We start from the raw sequence: 15820 nt of genomic DNA, 5'->3' as shown, positions 1-15820 counted from the left end.
GCTTTGGGTTCCAACCCTACAGACTGGATTGGGGTTTTGTTGTGGTTTAGGGTTTGTTTTGGTTTTTTTGTTTTTTGATAAAGGGAAAACAGAGCCTCTAAATAGTGGTTTTAACTCACTGGGCATCCTGAAATGTTTTGAATCAGTTGCAGCTGTTGGTATCTGGTGGCCAAGAGGGTGGCTGTGGGCACTGCTGCTGTGTTTCCTTCCAGCACATCTGGGGATTTGCAGGCAAAGGGACCTGGAGCTGTTGGCCTGGTCAGAAGCAGTGGCTGCAGAGCAGAGAAGCTGTCACAGCTGTGCCCCTGGTGCTGCTGACTTTGTCTGTTTCACAGATGTGAGAGGGTTGCACTTTGGGGGTAGTTAGCTCAAAATCATCCTCCCCAGAATGCTTTTGTGCCCTCAGCTCCAGCACCTCCTGCCTTGAGGCACTGAGCGAGTTGGCTGATGGCTGCAGCCTGGTACCTGATTGATGGTGGTGAGGTGGCAGGAGTTGGGTGAGGACTGCTGTGGGCTACCTGGGGATGAAGCCATCAGGAGATGTTTGGGCTTCATCCCAAGGGCTCCAAGCTCCTGCTTTGTGCAGTCAGGCTGGCAGGGATTGCTTGGCCTTTCTGCTCCTTGGAAGATGTTGGCCCTCTGCTGCTGCCTGATCTTGGGCCAGCTGAGTGGCACCTCCAGCCCAGCAACATCAGCAGCAGTGGGAGCTCTTTGCACACCACTTTGTTTTAAGGAGGTGCCAGCCTGGAGGCTTCCATGAGGTGCCACAGGCTGAGAGAACCTCCCAAGTAACAGTTTGATGTGGCCTGGGGGATGGAGCCTGGGCATGAGGAGGCTTCAGCCCAGAGGGTCCTCCTTGGCTGCCAGGCTCTGTGGATGGATAACCTGCTGCAGGAAATCCAGGGGGATGGAAAAGTAACCACAGCAAGAGATGGATGAACCCCCTCAGCTCCCAGCCAATATCCAAGGAAACTCAACTCCAAGTTGTCTACCTTTGTGTTTTCCATGGAGCTCTGCTTGCCACCTCCAGGTGACCATCATGGGACTGTGGCCTGCTGAACTAACTCCTGCTGTGGTAGGGATGCCCAGCCATGGTCTGTGGAAAGCATCGGTCATGTGGCACCTGCTTCTCTGCCTCTGTGCCAGCTGCTAAACTGGGCTGAAGGGGGACACCAGTGCATAACAGAGGAGTCCTTCATCACTTCATTCTTCTGCATTCTGCAGGAGAAAGGCTGCTGGAAGCTGGAGTGTGGAAAGTGAGCCCCAAGCTAAGGAAAGGTTTTGATTCTGTGATGTCCAGAGAATAATTCTGCTGACCACCACTCCCTGTGCTATCCACCAGGTCAGGCTGCAACCAGCAGTAAATTCATAGATGTCCTCTCATGGCCAGGGGTGCCACAACATCAAGGCAGAAGAGGAAGGCTTCTGCTCATCCAAAACAACCTCCCTTGGCTGCTCATTCAGGAATCACCAGAGCTAAGGGCAAGAAACCTCTCAAGGAATAGTTGATTTGTTTCTCCAAGCACAGGAAGCTGAAGAAGCAGCAGCAGAATGTGAAGCTTTGGGGGTGAAAGAGGGAGGTGACAGGAAGGAGGTTAGAGCCTGCTGGAGGTGAGACACAGGAGGAAATGGAGAAGGACTCAAATTCTCCCAGAGCCAGGTGGGCTGTGGGCCAAACACCTGTGAAAGTCTAGATGTAAAAGTGCAAAAGTTGAGGAAAAATAGAAAAGGAAAAAACCAAAACCTCCCCAAAAACTCAAGGTGATGACACCAGAGGGAAGGCCTAAATATAACTAGAGATGAATGGAGCTGAGGTTTGGAGCTGCAGGGCAGTGCTGGAACTGAGTTTGGCCACCAAGAGGCTGCTTGCTGAGCCAGCACGGGCAGGATGGTGTCAGCAGGAGCTGGGTGCAGGGCATTAGAAGGGTCACACAAATGCACATCACAACCTGGAGCTTTGTAACACAGGCAGGAGGTGGCTGTGACACAGCAGCCTGGGCAGAGGAACCTCATGAAGTTCACCCAGGGCAAGGGTAGGGTCCTGCTCCTGGAGAAGAACAACCTCCTGCAGCAGGACAGGTGAGGAGGGACCTGCTGGGGAGCAGCTCCATGGAGAAGGAGCTGGGAGTGCTCGGGGACAGCAAGTTGTCCCTGATCCAACAGTGTGCCCTGGTGGCAAAGAAGGCAAATGGTATTCAAAAGAGTGTGGCCAGCAGCACACGGAGATTCTCTTGCACCTCTCTACTCTGCCCTCGTGAGGACACCTCTGGAGTCCTGGGTCCAGTGCTGGGCTCCCCAGTTCAAGAGAGACAGGGAACTGCTGGAGAGAGTCCAGGGGAAGCTCCAAAGCTGCTGAGGGGCCTGGAGCAGCTCTGTGAGGAGCAAAGGCTGAGAGCCCTGGGGCTGAGAGCCTGCAGAAGAGCAGCCCCAGAGGGGAGCTGAGCAATGCTCAGCAAGAGCTAAAGGAGCTGTAGAGAGTGAAAGGCTGGGGCCAGACTCTGCTCAGTGGTGCCCAGGGACAGGCCAAGGGGCAAGGGGCACAAACTGGACCCCAGGAGGTTCCATCTGAGCAGGAGGAGAAAGTTGTTTGGTGTGAGGGTGCTGAGCCCTGGAGCAGGCTGCCCAGAGAGGTTGTGGAGTGTCCTTGTGTGGAGAGCTTCCAACCCCCCCTGGGCATTGTGCTCCTGGGCAAGCTGCTGTGGGTGCCCTGCTGGAGCAGGGGTTGGACTGGATGAGCTCCAGAGGTCCCTTCCCACCCCCCCATGCTGGGATTCTGGGATTGTGCAGTTGTTTAAAAATCCTGGCAACATGGGGAAAATAGGAGTTGTTGTGGGGCAAGAACGTTAAGAGAGTAGCCCTGGAGTGGAGTTTCTGTGAGCAGATGCATCTAAAAGCAGCACAACAGGGTTCATGTTTCTGGCATTATTCTCCATTCAGGATGGGAACAGTAAATCTCTTCACATGCAAATTTTACAGCTACTCCTTGGGCACAGCAGCAATCGTAGAATGGTTTGGGTTGGAAGGGACCTCCAAAGGTCATCCAGTCCAACCCCCCTGCAGTCAGCAGAGACATCCTCCACTAGAGCAGGTTGCTCAGAGCCCTCTCCAGCCTGACCTTGAATGTCTCCAGGGATGGAGCCTCAACCACCTCCCTGGGCAACCTGTTGCAGTGTTCCAGCAGCCTCCTGGTGCAGAACTTGTTCCTCACATCCAATCTAAATCTGCTCTGCTCTCATTTCAGAGGAGGTGGAGCAGTGGGGTGCAGCTGCCTCCCCGTTTGGCATTTTCCTGGGCAGCAGATGTGAGGAATGTGCTGAGCCCGCAGCTCCCTCCTGTCTGGGGTGGATTTTGGGTCAAAACCAGGGAAGGAGACCACAAAAGCTTTTCTCCTCAGCTTGCTCTGTGGCTCAGCCAGTGCAGGTGCTGGGGCTTCACACAAAGGTTTGCAGTGAGCAAAGGGAGGGCAGCTGCAGTGGTTTCATCTTTCCCTCTTCACATCTTAAAAGCCAGCAACAAGGAGCATATTCCCTCCTGCTCCCCTCTCCTCCACCTCCCCATCCCTCCCGTCCTGCCAGAGGCACAGCAAGGGGAGGAAGGCTAAGGAACACATTTTTCTCCAGCTGCAGGGCGGCTGTTCTGAGCTCACAAGCAAGGCAGGAAATGTTTAGCAAAGCAGAGCCTCCTGGCTAAGGCACTTCTAGGGCTGTGGGGTGCAGGGGACAAAGGGCTGTAGGAAGGCAAAAGCATCCCAGAGGTGTGCCGGGGAGGTGCAGGTTGGACATCAGGGAAAATTTCTTCATGGAAAGGGCTATCAAGGATTGGAGCAGGCTGCCCTGGGAGGTGGTCAAGTCACCATCCCTGGAGGTGTTTAAAAGACACATGGATGTGGTGCAGAGGGAGGTGGTTTAGTGGTTAGGGCTGGGATTGTGAGCTCTAGGTGAGCTGTTGGGTTTGGTGATCTCAAAGGTCTCTTCCAACCTCAACAGCTGGATGGTTCTATAACCTGGAGTAAAGAATAAGGCACTGAGCAAGGCCAGGCCACAGTCACAACAGCTTGGCTTTGGAAGGTGATGCTCTTGGGTACACTGTTGTAGCAGCCACCTAAGGGGGATAAAAGCATTGAGAAAAGCTTAGACTGGCCAGCCTGATCTAGTGTGAGGTGTCCCTGCCCATGGCAGGGGGGTTGGAACTGGATGATCCTTGTGGTCCCTTCCAACCCTGACTGATTCCATGATTCAAGCTACCAGTGCAGAACCAAGACACCTCTGTGGAGCTCTTGTGCAGTGTGCTCTTGTGCATTAGAAGGGCTGTGGTTAGTAGGTCCAGAGAGGTTCTCCTCCCCCTCTACTCTGCCCTGCTGAGGCCTCATCTGGAATATTGTGTCCAGTTCTGGGCCCCTCAGGTCAAGAAGGACCTCAGGGAAGTGCTTGAGAGAGTCCAGCACAGAGCCACAAAAACGATGAAGGGAGAGGAACATCTTCCTTAGGAGAGCCTGAGGGAGCTGAGGGCTCTCTAGCTTGGAGAGGAGGAGCCTGAGAGTGACCTCATTGCTGTTGATAAAGATGTGCAGGGGGAGTGCCCAGAGGCTGGGGCCAGGCTCTGCTGGTGATGCCCAATGCCAGAACAAGGGGCAGTGGTGAAGTTGAGGCATAGGAAGTTCCATGGAAATGGGAGGAAGAATTATTTCACTGTGAGGGTGACAGAACCCTGGAACAGGCTGCCCAGGGGGGTTGTGGAGTCTCCCTCTCCAGAGATATTCAAGACCAGCCTGGCTGTGTTCCTGTGTGACCTGCTCTAGGTGATCCTGCTCTGGCAGGGATGTTGGGTGGATGTCCCCTGCCTGGAGGTGTTCAGGGCCAGGCTGGAAGAGGCCTTGAGCAACCTGGGCTGGTGGGAGGTGTCCCTGCCTATGGCAGGGGATTGGAACTGGATGAGCTTTTGAGGTCCCTTCCAGCCCATGCTATTCTGTGATTCTGTGCTCTGAATGGTTTACGTGCTTCTAAAAAGTGCTCACAGAGGGGATTCCCATCCACAGGAGGGATAAAAGCACCCGAAGAAATATGTTAGTGCCTGCACAGCCTTCAAATGGTAACAGCTCAGATGCAGAGAGAGGTTGGCAGCACTCAAGCAAGGATCCCATGCAGAAAACAAAGGTGAGAAGCTGCCTGGGCAGGAGACTGCAGATGCAAAGTTCTGTGGTGTTATTTGGAGATGGTCTGTAGAAAGCATACTTAGGGCAGGAAAGAAAATCAGAATAGGCAGGGATGGGAATTGAGGAGTGGTACAATTAACATACATGGAGTGCAGAGAAAGTAAAGGGACTTGGGGTAGAGAAACAAAACAAACTACTCACAGGCCTAGCAAAAAAAAAAAAATCTGCTTGGAGCAAGAACACAGAAAAAGGTTTTTACCTTTGCACAGACCTAACCCAGCCACAGCATGGGTCCCAGCTCTGCAGCACTAATCCTCACCTGAGCCACAGGTGGAGAGGCTGCCTGGAAGGAAGAAGAACCACAAACTGGATAATTCACACAAGCAAGAGCTTGTTAGTGTGCTGGGACAGGGAATTTCCAGCTTGCAGCCAGAGCTCAGCAGTGAAACTAGCACAAAGGAACTACAGAACAACTTCTCCAGGGTCCCCATCACTGGGGGTTTTCTAGATGCAGTTGGACAGGATGCTCAATCACATCTAGGCTCAATGTCACCTGCAAGCTTGGCCCTGATGATCTTTTGAGGTCTTTTTCAACCTGGACTGTTCTGTGATTCTACTGGAGAGAGTCCAGGGGAGGCTCCAAAGCTGCTGAAGGTCCTGGAGCAGCTCTGTGAGGAGCTAAGGCTGAGAGCCCTGGGGCTGAGAGCCTGCAGAAGAGCAGCCCCAGAGGGGAGCTGAGCAATGCTCAGCAAGAGCTAAAGGAGCTGTGGGGGGCAAGAGGCTGGGGCCAGACTCTGGTCAGTGGTGCCCAGGGACAGGCCAAGGGCCAGTGGGCACAAACTGGACCCCAGGAGGTTCCACCTGAGCAGGAGGAGAAAGTTGTTTGGTGTGAGGGTGCTGAGCCCTGGAGCAGGCTGGCCAGAGAGGTTGTGGAGTGTCCGGAGGCATTCCAAACCCAACTGGACATGTTCTTGTGTGCTTCAGTCTAGGTGATGCCATTCTAGCAGGGGGGATTGGGATAGATTATCTCCAGAGGTCCCTTCCAATCCCCACCATTCTGTGATAAATGAGGTAAGCTGTAAATTACACAGGTAATGAGAGCAGCAGGCGGGAGCTACAGAGGCTGAGGCAAAGCCAAGGCAGGCACTGGAGGAACCGCAAACGGTGGGAATTGGACAAAGCAAGAGGCCAGGGCAGCGATGCAGCGCTCCAGAGCAGGCACCCCCGGCTGCCAGACAGCCGAGGAAGGGCAATGCAGCGCTCCAGAGCAGGCACCCCCGGCTGCCAGACAGCCGAGGAAGGGCGATGCAGCGCTCCAGAGCAGGCACCCCCGGCTGCCAGACAGCCGAGGAAGGGCGATGCAGCGCTCCAGAGCAGGCACCCCCGGCTCCGAGACAGCCGAGCAAGGGCGATGCAGCGCTCCAGAGCAGGCACCCCCTGCTGCCAGACAGCCGAGCAAGGGCGATGCAGCGCTCCAGAGCAGGCACCCCCTGCTGCCAGACAGCCGAGGAAGGGCGATGCAGCGCTCCAGAGCAGGCACCCCCGGCTCCGAGACAGCCGAGCAAGGGCGATGCAGCGCTCCAGAGCAGGCACATCTGGACGAGGGAGGGCCGAGGCAGCGGCGCGGCAGTGTCAGTCCCAGTGAGGCTGAGCGGGAAGGACGCCTCAGCGCCCTCAGGGGGCAGAAGGGCGGGAAAGCTCCCCCGCGCGGCGGCGGAAAGCGCGCAGGCGCACGCGTGACGCCCACGCCGCCGGGGCGGGCAGGCCGGGGCCGCGCGCGCGCAGCTCTCCCTCCGCCTCGCACCGCCCCTCGCGCGCGACGTGGAGGCGGAGAGGGGAGCGGGGGCCGACGTTCGAAAAATGCCCGCGGCCTCCCATTGGCCGCCGGCTCCGTCGCGTCCCCTCCCACCTCCGTCGCGCGCCGCGGCCACACCCCCCTCGCCGCGGTCCCGCCCCCGCCTCTGTGCCCCCGGCCCCCCCCCGCCGGTTCCCCGCCGCCGCCGCCATTAGAGGGGCCGCTTTGTGTCCGCCAGGCCCGCTGGTGAGTTCCCCCCGCCTCGCCCGCCTGCCCCATCCCGGCCTCAGGGGAGGGAAGGGGAGACTAGGCCCGATAGGCCGCGGGGCGGCTGCGTGTGAGGCGCTGGGGCCGCTGCAGGGTCCTGGGAACTCCCCTCAGTGCCGCGCCCCCTCCTGACAGGCCTCGGGAGGGGCCTGTCGTGACAGACGCTGTTGTCGCGGTGGGCAGCGCAGTCCTGCTTCTTCCCCGCCCGCTCCCCTCAACCCTGCAGAGGCTCGCCGTGTGCCGGACTCGCCCCCGATCAGGCCCTCGGAGGAGCCCCGGCCCTCGGGTGTCGGCGGGCCCGGGGAGGAGCGACGGCGCGGTTGGGCCTGGCAGGCTGCGTTACCCGCGGGGCCTTGCGTTGTCTCTCGCAGAGGAGGTGCGGGCGTCAAAACCCTGCTCTCCCCTGCCACGGACACTCCGTAAACACCGGTGGGTGTGCCCTGGGCCGCGGGGGGAAGGTCAGCGTTGGAAGGGGCTGCTGAGGTTGCGACACAATAAATAACGGCTATTTATAAACTTAGGAAGTGCCTTGGCTCCCGCAGTAGCCTTCCCGCGTTTGGGTTGCTTGCTTGTGTTGTTTTGTTCCTTCCACAAACTCCACTTCATCAGAGGTCAGAGCAGTGCTGCCACTCGAGGAAAACCTCTGTCCAAGACTTCGGTGTGGCTCTGCTGCCAAAAAGATCTTAATCCTTCTTGGTGCTGCTAGAGATGGATGTGGGCCTAAGTGTGAGACTACCAGGCCCTTCTGAGACACTGCAGTGGTCACAGCCTGTTAAAGAATGTTAATTACCCTTCTCTTCTTATTGCACATGCTATGGGGAAGGCTATTAAATTTCAGTCCAGAGCAGGACTGTTCCAGAGGGACTTCCATTCCAGGTTCAGAGCCAGCAGTTTTATTTTGGGTTTGTTATCACTTAGGCCTGTGGGTTGCAAAGACTTCTGAAGACAAGGAGCAGTGTACCAAAATCTCACCCTGGGATAGCTCTTGCCAGGCCAGGCTTGGCTCCACCAGCTTATGGTACCTGAGGACAGCTCCAGACCAGGGATGCTGTTCAGCACAAATCTTTCCTGCCTGTATTCCAACTATTTTCACAGTCACAGGTGTCTGCAAATCACAGGGGACTGCTCAGCCTGTGCTGCAGGAGAAGGAAGGTTTGATCATGTGGGGTTGTGGTTGTGTCCTTTCAAAGTGGCATTTCACAGTTACTCTTTTCAGGAGTTTTACTTGGCCACTGAATTATTTCTGGGTTAACAAATGTGTCACATCTCAGTTCTTATCAGGCCTTTTGAGTAATAGTTGCAGTCTGATCTCCAAGCACGTGACTTTGTTTGGTTGGGTTTTAGCCTAAATAGTATTTTTAGCATCTTCAAGAGAGAGTTGGCCAGCAGTCTTTGGCAAGCAGCTCTCTTACTGAGGCAGGAGAGGTTGGGATGTACTCCTGTTTATAAACAATGTTGCTGTTAGGCTGCTCCATGGGAGGGGGGAAAGGAGGAAGTGGAAGATACTGCTGGTGAGTTAAAGAATGGAAGTGTTTTGATGGTCTGGAGGGCACTTACCTTCCTCAGCAAGGACTTACTGATGGATAGAGTGGGAAATCTTTGGAAATGAGGAATTTCCACGGAATTTCTGCAAGGGGGAAGAACTCAAGACAAGGCTGGATGAGGCCTGGAGCAACCTGGTCTAGTGGGAGGTGTCCCTGCCCATGACAAGGAGTTAGAACTCAGTCTTTAAGGTCACTTTCAACTCAGACCGTTCAGCCTGGAGAAGAGAAGGGTTCAGGGAGACCTTAGAGCAGCCTTCCAGTGCCTGAAGAGGGGGCTACAGGAGAGCTGGGAGGGACTTTTTCTAAGGGCTTGGAGTGATGGCATGAGAGGCAACTGCTTTAAACTTGAGGAGGATAGATTTAGACTGGAGATGAGGAAAAAATTCTTGAGAGTGAGGGTGGAGAGACACTGGAACAGGTTGCCCAGGGAGGCTGTGGATGTCCCCAGCCTGGAGGTGTTGAAGGCCAGGCTGGATGAGGCCTTGAGCAAGCTGTGCTGGTGGGAGGTGTCCCTGCCTATGGCAGGGGGTTGGAACTGGATGATCTTTAGGGTCCCTTTTAAATCAAGCCATTGTACGGTCCAATGCCTTGAAACCATGTACTGGCTGTTGTAGCCTTCCTCCCCTTTACCTGCCTGTGCTTCCTAATTAATTACCTCTCCAATGCATTGTGCCCTTTCCTCAGCTCATCGGTAGCTGCATGAATTACTTCTGTTGTCAGATGTTTCCCTTTGTGTTTTCTCTTTCAGCAGAAAGTGCCCTGTGAATCTTTTGCCAGTTTTTTGTTACAAGTGATCCAGGGTGCTCTGAGGATTTTAACTTCCATTAGGGAGAGTAAAAGAAGTTCTACGTGGATGGACTGCAAGGAAATTGTAGCTTTTAGGAAGAAGTTCTTCCCCAAAAGGGTTTCGAGACACTGGCACAGGTTGCCCAGGGAGGTGGTGGAAGCCTCATCCCTGGAAGTTTTTAAGGCCAGACTGGATGTGGCTGTGAGCAACCTGCTGTGGTGTGAGGTGTCCCTGCCCATGGCAGGGGGGGCTGGAACTGGATGATCCTTGAGGTCCCTTTCAACCCTAACAATTCTATGATTCTATGGTTATGTATAGTTTTATACCAGAGAATAATAAAGAGTAGTTTGGAAGGAGAGGTTATGCAGTGGATTTAAATTCAGTCCATCTAAGCAAAGCAGGCTGTTACCCAGCAGAGACTCGTACCTGGTATGCATTGTTAGCAACCTAAATGCTCATTGAAGTGTCAGGTTTTTGTCAAAATTCCTAACAGTGGATCCTGGAATGAAAATATTTCATGCAAGGCTGTGGGGCTTTCAGCAGTGGATTTTCACGGTGGAGTATGTTTGAAGTTTGTGACTTAAACCTGTTTGAAACTTCACACAGAACCCCACTGCTCACAGGCTGTTTTGTTCCTTAGCTGCTTGTGACAGTGGCAGCAGGTGAAGAATTTGAATCATGGGCCAGAAATCGTTCAAAAGCTGGCATCCCACAGAGGTTGTCACTGTCACAGTCCTGAGCATCAGTGTGGAGAGGGATTTTTTTTAGATAGCTGTGCAAGCAGGAATTCAAGTTTGTATCAATCTCTTAGCTGGAGACATTGTGAGTTTCTGGGTATGGTGGTGGCATAACTGAAGTGGCACACTGCCTGGCTTTGGCATGTGAGGAATAGCTCCTGAGTCTAGGAGAAGATAACCCAGGCCATGGAAATGCTCTGCTGTTTCTGCCTGCTGTGTAGGGCCAAGGTGGATGAAGAAAAAATCTGAAGCCTTTGGGGTTTTTTTATATTGGTGGTGAAGAATAGTGGGGGTGAAGGGTGGGTTGTTACTTGTGTCTTAATAAACATTTGCTGAGAGTGCATTGTGGTATCAAATCCTAGCAGAGAGGAGAGGCTGAGCTCAGTCCCAGGTGGGGAGGCAGAGCATCAGCCTGGCTCCAGGAATGTGCCTGGTTCTTGCAGGGGAAGCAGCACCACCTGTGTGTGCAGGAAGGCAGGCTTTGATCTTTGCTTTGCTCTGTAAGAGCCAGCAGGGCAGGCGTGGTGTAAGTCAGGTTGTATCTGCAGCATTTGGAGTCACAGGTTCAAATTCCCTGCTAGCCTGAAATGAAAATGCATCTTTAGATGTAGAAAACCCTCCCCTTTGAGTCTCAGTGTGTAGGAATGGCTGTGCTTGAGTGCCAGAAGTCTGAAAGATGTTCTGTGCTTCCCCCAACCCTAATGCACTCAGGATTTGGATCAGGAAGGATGGGATGGAAATAAAAACTGGAGCACTAATCAACTGAAAGAATTCCTTGCCTGGCATGTGGTGAACTGTTGGATCCTTGCACTGGGCCACTTTAATTGAAACAAGATGGTTTGTAATGCTGGGAGTGGTGTGGGGCTTGGTCTGCAACAGATCTCTGGGAGACTCAGCCACAGGAGACCTGCAAATCCAGCCCTTGTAGCTTGATCAGGAGGCAAGGGAGTGAGAGATCCTTAAGGAGGACTTCTCCCAGGGATTCCATGTGCTGTGAGGGCCCTGACAAAGTTCAGCACAAAACTTGCTGGATGGCAGCAGAAGTGATGGGGAGGAACAATCAGCCAGAAGTGAGGAGAGTGAATTTCTGAGCAGGTTGCCAAACAAGGATTGGAAGTGGGGACTGACTCCTTATTCTGCTTTCAGTAAAGTATTTTGTTCCTCTGCTTGTTTTTAGGCTGTTTTAAATGGCCTAAATGCTGCTGGTCTGACTTAATCATGACACCAGGCAGCTCAGAGAGCTGCACAAACAAGAGGGAGATGAGGAAGTGCTGGAACATCCTTGTGGAGCAAGCAGTTTTAACAGATACATTTAGTAAAGGGCAAATTGCTATCAGAGGTGTTCTGTGATAGTATAGGTGGTCAGGGGATTGGTAAGGTATCTTCTATTGGAGGTAGATTTTTAGGGAAGAGCTTTAAGGATTTCAGGGAGCCAAAAGTTTTGGAAAAGTCAGCCAGCTTGCAGTTCAGAAGGCAGTATTGTGGCAATATTTTTGCAAACCAACCATGCCAATTCCTGTGTTTTTTTCTGCAGCTTCTTGAGACCTGTAAATGCTCTTCTGCACAATTCAGCTTTAGAAACTGATAGATAATTGCCCAATGATCAATAGCCCTTTCTGGAAATCAGTTACTTTGCTTTTTTAAGCTTTTCTGAAACTAAATTACAGGCAAGCCAGTCTCACCTTTGTGTCTTGTAAGATCATGGAGCAGATTCTCTGGAGCCTCTGCCAAAGCACACAAAGTCTCTAGGCTGAGAGTTGGAGTTGTTCAGTCTGGAGAAGAGAAGGCTCAAGGGAGACCTTAGTGCAGCCTTTCATTATTTGAAGTGTGCTCCAGGATTGCTGGAGAGGCACTTCTAACAAAGGCACGGAGTGACAGGGTAGCGCCTTCAAACTGGAAGAAGCTGGTTTTAGATTTGCCATAAGGAAGAAATTCTTCCCCATGAGGGTGGTGAGACACTGGAACAGGTTGCTCAGAGATGCTGTGGAAGCTCCAAGCCTGGAACCATTGAAAACCAGGCTGGATGAGATCTTGAGCAACCTGGCCTAGTGCAAGGTGTTCCCTGCCCATGGCAGGAGGGGTTTGGAACTGAATGATCTTGAAGGTCCCTTTCAACCCAACCCATTCTGGGATTCTATTACTCTAAACAAATCATTCCTGCTCGTGTTGCTTGGAAGGTTGGTGGGTTGGCATCTGTTTGCCTTCCAATCTGCAAGAACATAAACCTTTCTTTCCTAGCCCTTTCTGCCCTGGTGTGTCCTGTGCCATGTCCCACCGTGTGTGAGAGCACATGGCTCTCTGCTGTGTTGTGTAACAGTAAGTGGACACCCCCAAGGGCACAGCCCTGGACATGCTTCCTCGTTTTTCCAGTGCATATTTGTTTTCAGTCCATGCACCCTACCCTGACTCCTTGTGACCTGGAATTTCCACCAGCCTGCCAGAGAACTTGCCAAGTCTGAGACCTGATTTTATCCTGAAATATTTTCCCTTGAATGAGACTGAAGCCTGAGATCAGCTGGAAAAATCTTAACAGGCAGCAGAAATTCAAGGAGTCAGCCAAAATATACCTCAGATTAACTTTTATTTCTTACATTCTTGTCTGCTACATTGAAGGGGAGGCTCTAGTCTGAAATATTATCTTAATGTTATCCAAAATGACTCATTTTTTTACCCCTAACACTGTGCTGATAGCTCAGGAGGAAATTGATGTGTTTTTTTGTAAGAGTTCATGACAGCTCCCTGTACCTTTGACTGGTTCTGCCATTAGTGGTCACTCTCTGAGCTGGGATGCTGGACATTCTCAACCATTTCTGCTCATCTAGAAATCCAGGGAGCTGGGGGGGAGTTTGTGGCTTATCAGCTCCTTTGTGGTTGACCAACATTGAAATGACTCCTTTGGGCTCCCCAGTTCAAGAGGGACAGGGACCTATTTGAGAGAGTCCAAGGGAGGGCTACAGGGATGCTGAAGGGCCTGGAGCACTGCCTGGGGAGGAGAGGCTGAGAGCCCTGGGGGTGGTTAGTCTGGACAGGAGAAGACTGAGAGGGGATCTGGTAAATGTTTATAAATATCTGAGGGCTGGGGGTCAGGAGGGAGGGGACAGGGACAGGCCCTGCTCACTTGTGCCCTGGGGTAAGACAAGGAGCAATGGATAGAAACCCCAGCAAAGGAGGTTCCACCTCAACATGAGGAGGAACTTCTGCACTGTGAGGCTCACAGAGCACTGGAACAGGCTGCCCAGAGAGGTTGTGGAGTCTCCTTCTCTGGAGACTTTCCAGCCCCATCTGGATGTGTTCTGTGTGACCTGTGCTGAACTCTATGGTCCTGGTCTGGCAGGGGGGTTGGACTCAATGATCTCCAGAGGTCCCTTCCAACCCCTAACATCCTGTGAGCCTGTGAAGTGCAGTGCAAATGGCCCATAGGAAGGGGGGAAGCAGCTGTGTCAGGAGTTACTGTCTGTACTGTCAGGCAGCGTTTTGAAGAGGTCTCTGTGCTGGTGACTCTTTTGTTGCTGATGTGGCTATTTTTTTTTTTTCTGACAGTTGATCAGATTTCAGTGTACAGGAGAGTTAACCAACAACCACCTTGAAACCTCCACCCTCAGCTGATGGCTTCTTCTTGCTTTTTAAGCACAATATTTCTTTCTTTTGACATTTGTGTAAATGCAAAGCACAGGGATTGCTTTCCAATTGGGCATTAAAAACTTCTACAAAGCTGCTGAGGGGCCTGGAGCATCTCTGGGAGAAGCAAAGGCTGGGAGCCCTGGGGCTGCTGAGCCTGGAGAAGAGTACCCCCAGAGAGGGTTTGATCAGTGCTCAGCAAGAGCTAAGGGCTGGGGGTGAGAAGCTGGGGCCAGACTCCTGTCAGTGATGCCCAGGGTGTCTTGGTAACAGCTGGTTTGGGTGACGTGGTTTCTCCATGAAATAAATCTGCTGTTTTATTTGGAGGGGAGAATGAGAATTTTCTGCATTGCTTTTCCAAAACCTTCTAGGCTTTTGCTTTATCTTTTTGAGCAACTAAATTCAGCCTCGTGTGTAGGTGACATTTCACACCCAGCCCAGAGAAACTGCTTTTGATCCCTCCATGGAAAGAAATAGGCTGAGCAAGAGCAGTCTTTTGAGCTGGGATGCTTTCACTAGGTGATGCTTGTGACTTTGCTTCTTGAATATCAGTGCTTTGAAGCCAACAGGAGATTATCCTCCTGCTCCTTTGATTCCCTTGGCCTTTGGAGCAGGAGATAATGCAGCCATGGTGATGTGGAGGGAATCAACAAGCTCCTGTGTGGGTCGCTCTGCATTTCTGTTGGGTGCTGCTTTGTTGGCATGGATTGTAGGCACTGAAGTTAGGAATTGTGCTAAATTTCACTCTTGAGAGCAAAAAGACTCAAGAATTTTATACCATGATCTAAACCAAGGTAGGGGTTTTTGGGGGGGTGGAATTTGAAGGATTGGTAAGTCAGAGTTGGCAGTGCTGTGTTCCCATGCATGTGCCATGCAGGTGTCACAGCTTAGAAGTAAATGCAACCCAAGAGTGGGTCAGCTCACTCCTATCTGAGTGTAAATAATCCCTGGGGGAAAGCATCTTCTGGAGCCCCCAGGTGATTTCCCTGAGGATGGATCTGTAATTGATTATTTTAGGACTGGTTTCAAAATGCTGGTGTTTCTTTAGAGGGCTTCAGGCTATATCTACTAGAAAAAAAAAAAAACCCACAAACATTTGATTCTTAGCTAAAGCCTGGTGGAATATTTCATTTTCCCCTCCTGACTTTCCACACTTGATTAAGGAAGATCCCCAAACAAAGTGCAGGGCTGTAGTTTGTGTGTCCTAGTTGGCCACTGGTATTTTTTTTTTCTCAGCCTGAAATCTCCTAAGATAGTTTCATTCACCTTGTTTGTTTTGCTTTTGGCATGTGGTGTGTTTTGAGTGATTTGGTTATCTTTCTGTTTTCTCTCAGAAGAACACATCCGGGGCTGTCCCCCTGGCTGGCTTTTGCTGGTGCTGAGACAGGCCCAGCTCATTGTCAGTTTGCACAATGACTGCTTGGTATCCAAGGAGCAGTTGTAGATGTTCCAGAAGGGGACTGACTGCCTTTAGCTGTCAGAAGTGCTGTGTTTTGAAGGTGGCCAGCTAGATGAGCTCTTTTAGAGCATCTTTGGTGGAAATGCTTCTCACTGATCAGAGAATCCCAGAATGCCAGGTTGGAAGGGACCCCAAGGTTCATCTGGTCCAACCTTTCTAGGTGAGGGTGGAGTTGAAATCAACTGGCCCAGCAGCCTGGCAAGCTATGTTTTAAAACTGTCCAATATAGGGGGGGATTTCCACCACTTCTCTTGGCAGATGATTCCAATGTCTGAGTGTTCTCATGGGGACACATTTTCTTCTGGATTCCAATCAGAATCTCCTGAGGAGCAACTTGTACCCACTGCCCCTTGCCTTTTCCATTGGGCGCCTTGTAAAAAGGGCATCTCCATCCTCTGGGTAGCCACCTGTGTCTGGTTCTCCTGAAATGAGTATCTCTTGGTTGGTTGGTTGTGCCATAG

Source organism: Indicator indicator, chromosome 32, assembly GCF_027791375.1.
Source record: "Indicator indicator isolate 239-I01 chromosome 32, UM_Iind_1.1, whole genome shotgun sequence".
NCBI classification, from domain to species: domain Eukaryota; kingdom Metazoa; phylum Chordata; class Aves; order Piciformes; family Indicatoridae; genus Indicator; species Indicator indicator.
This window is presented reverse-complemented; position numbering follows the sequence as displayed.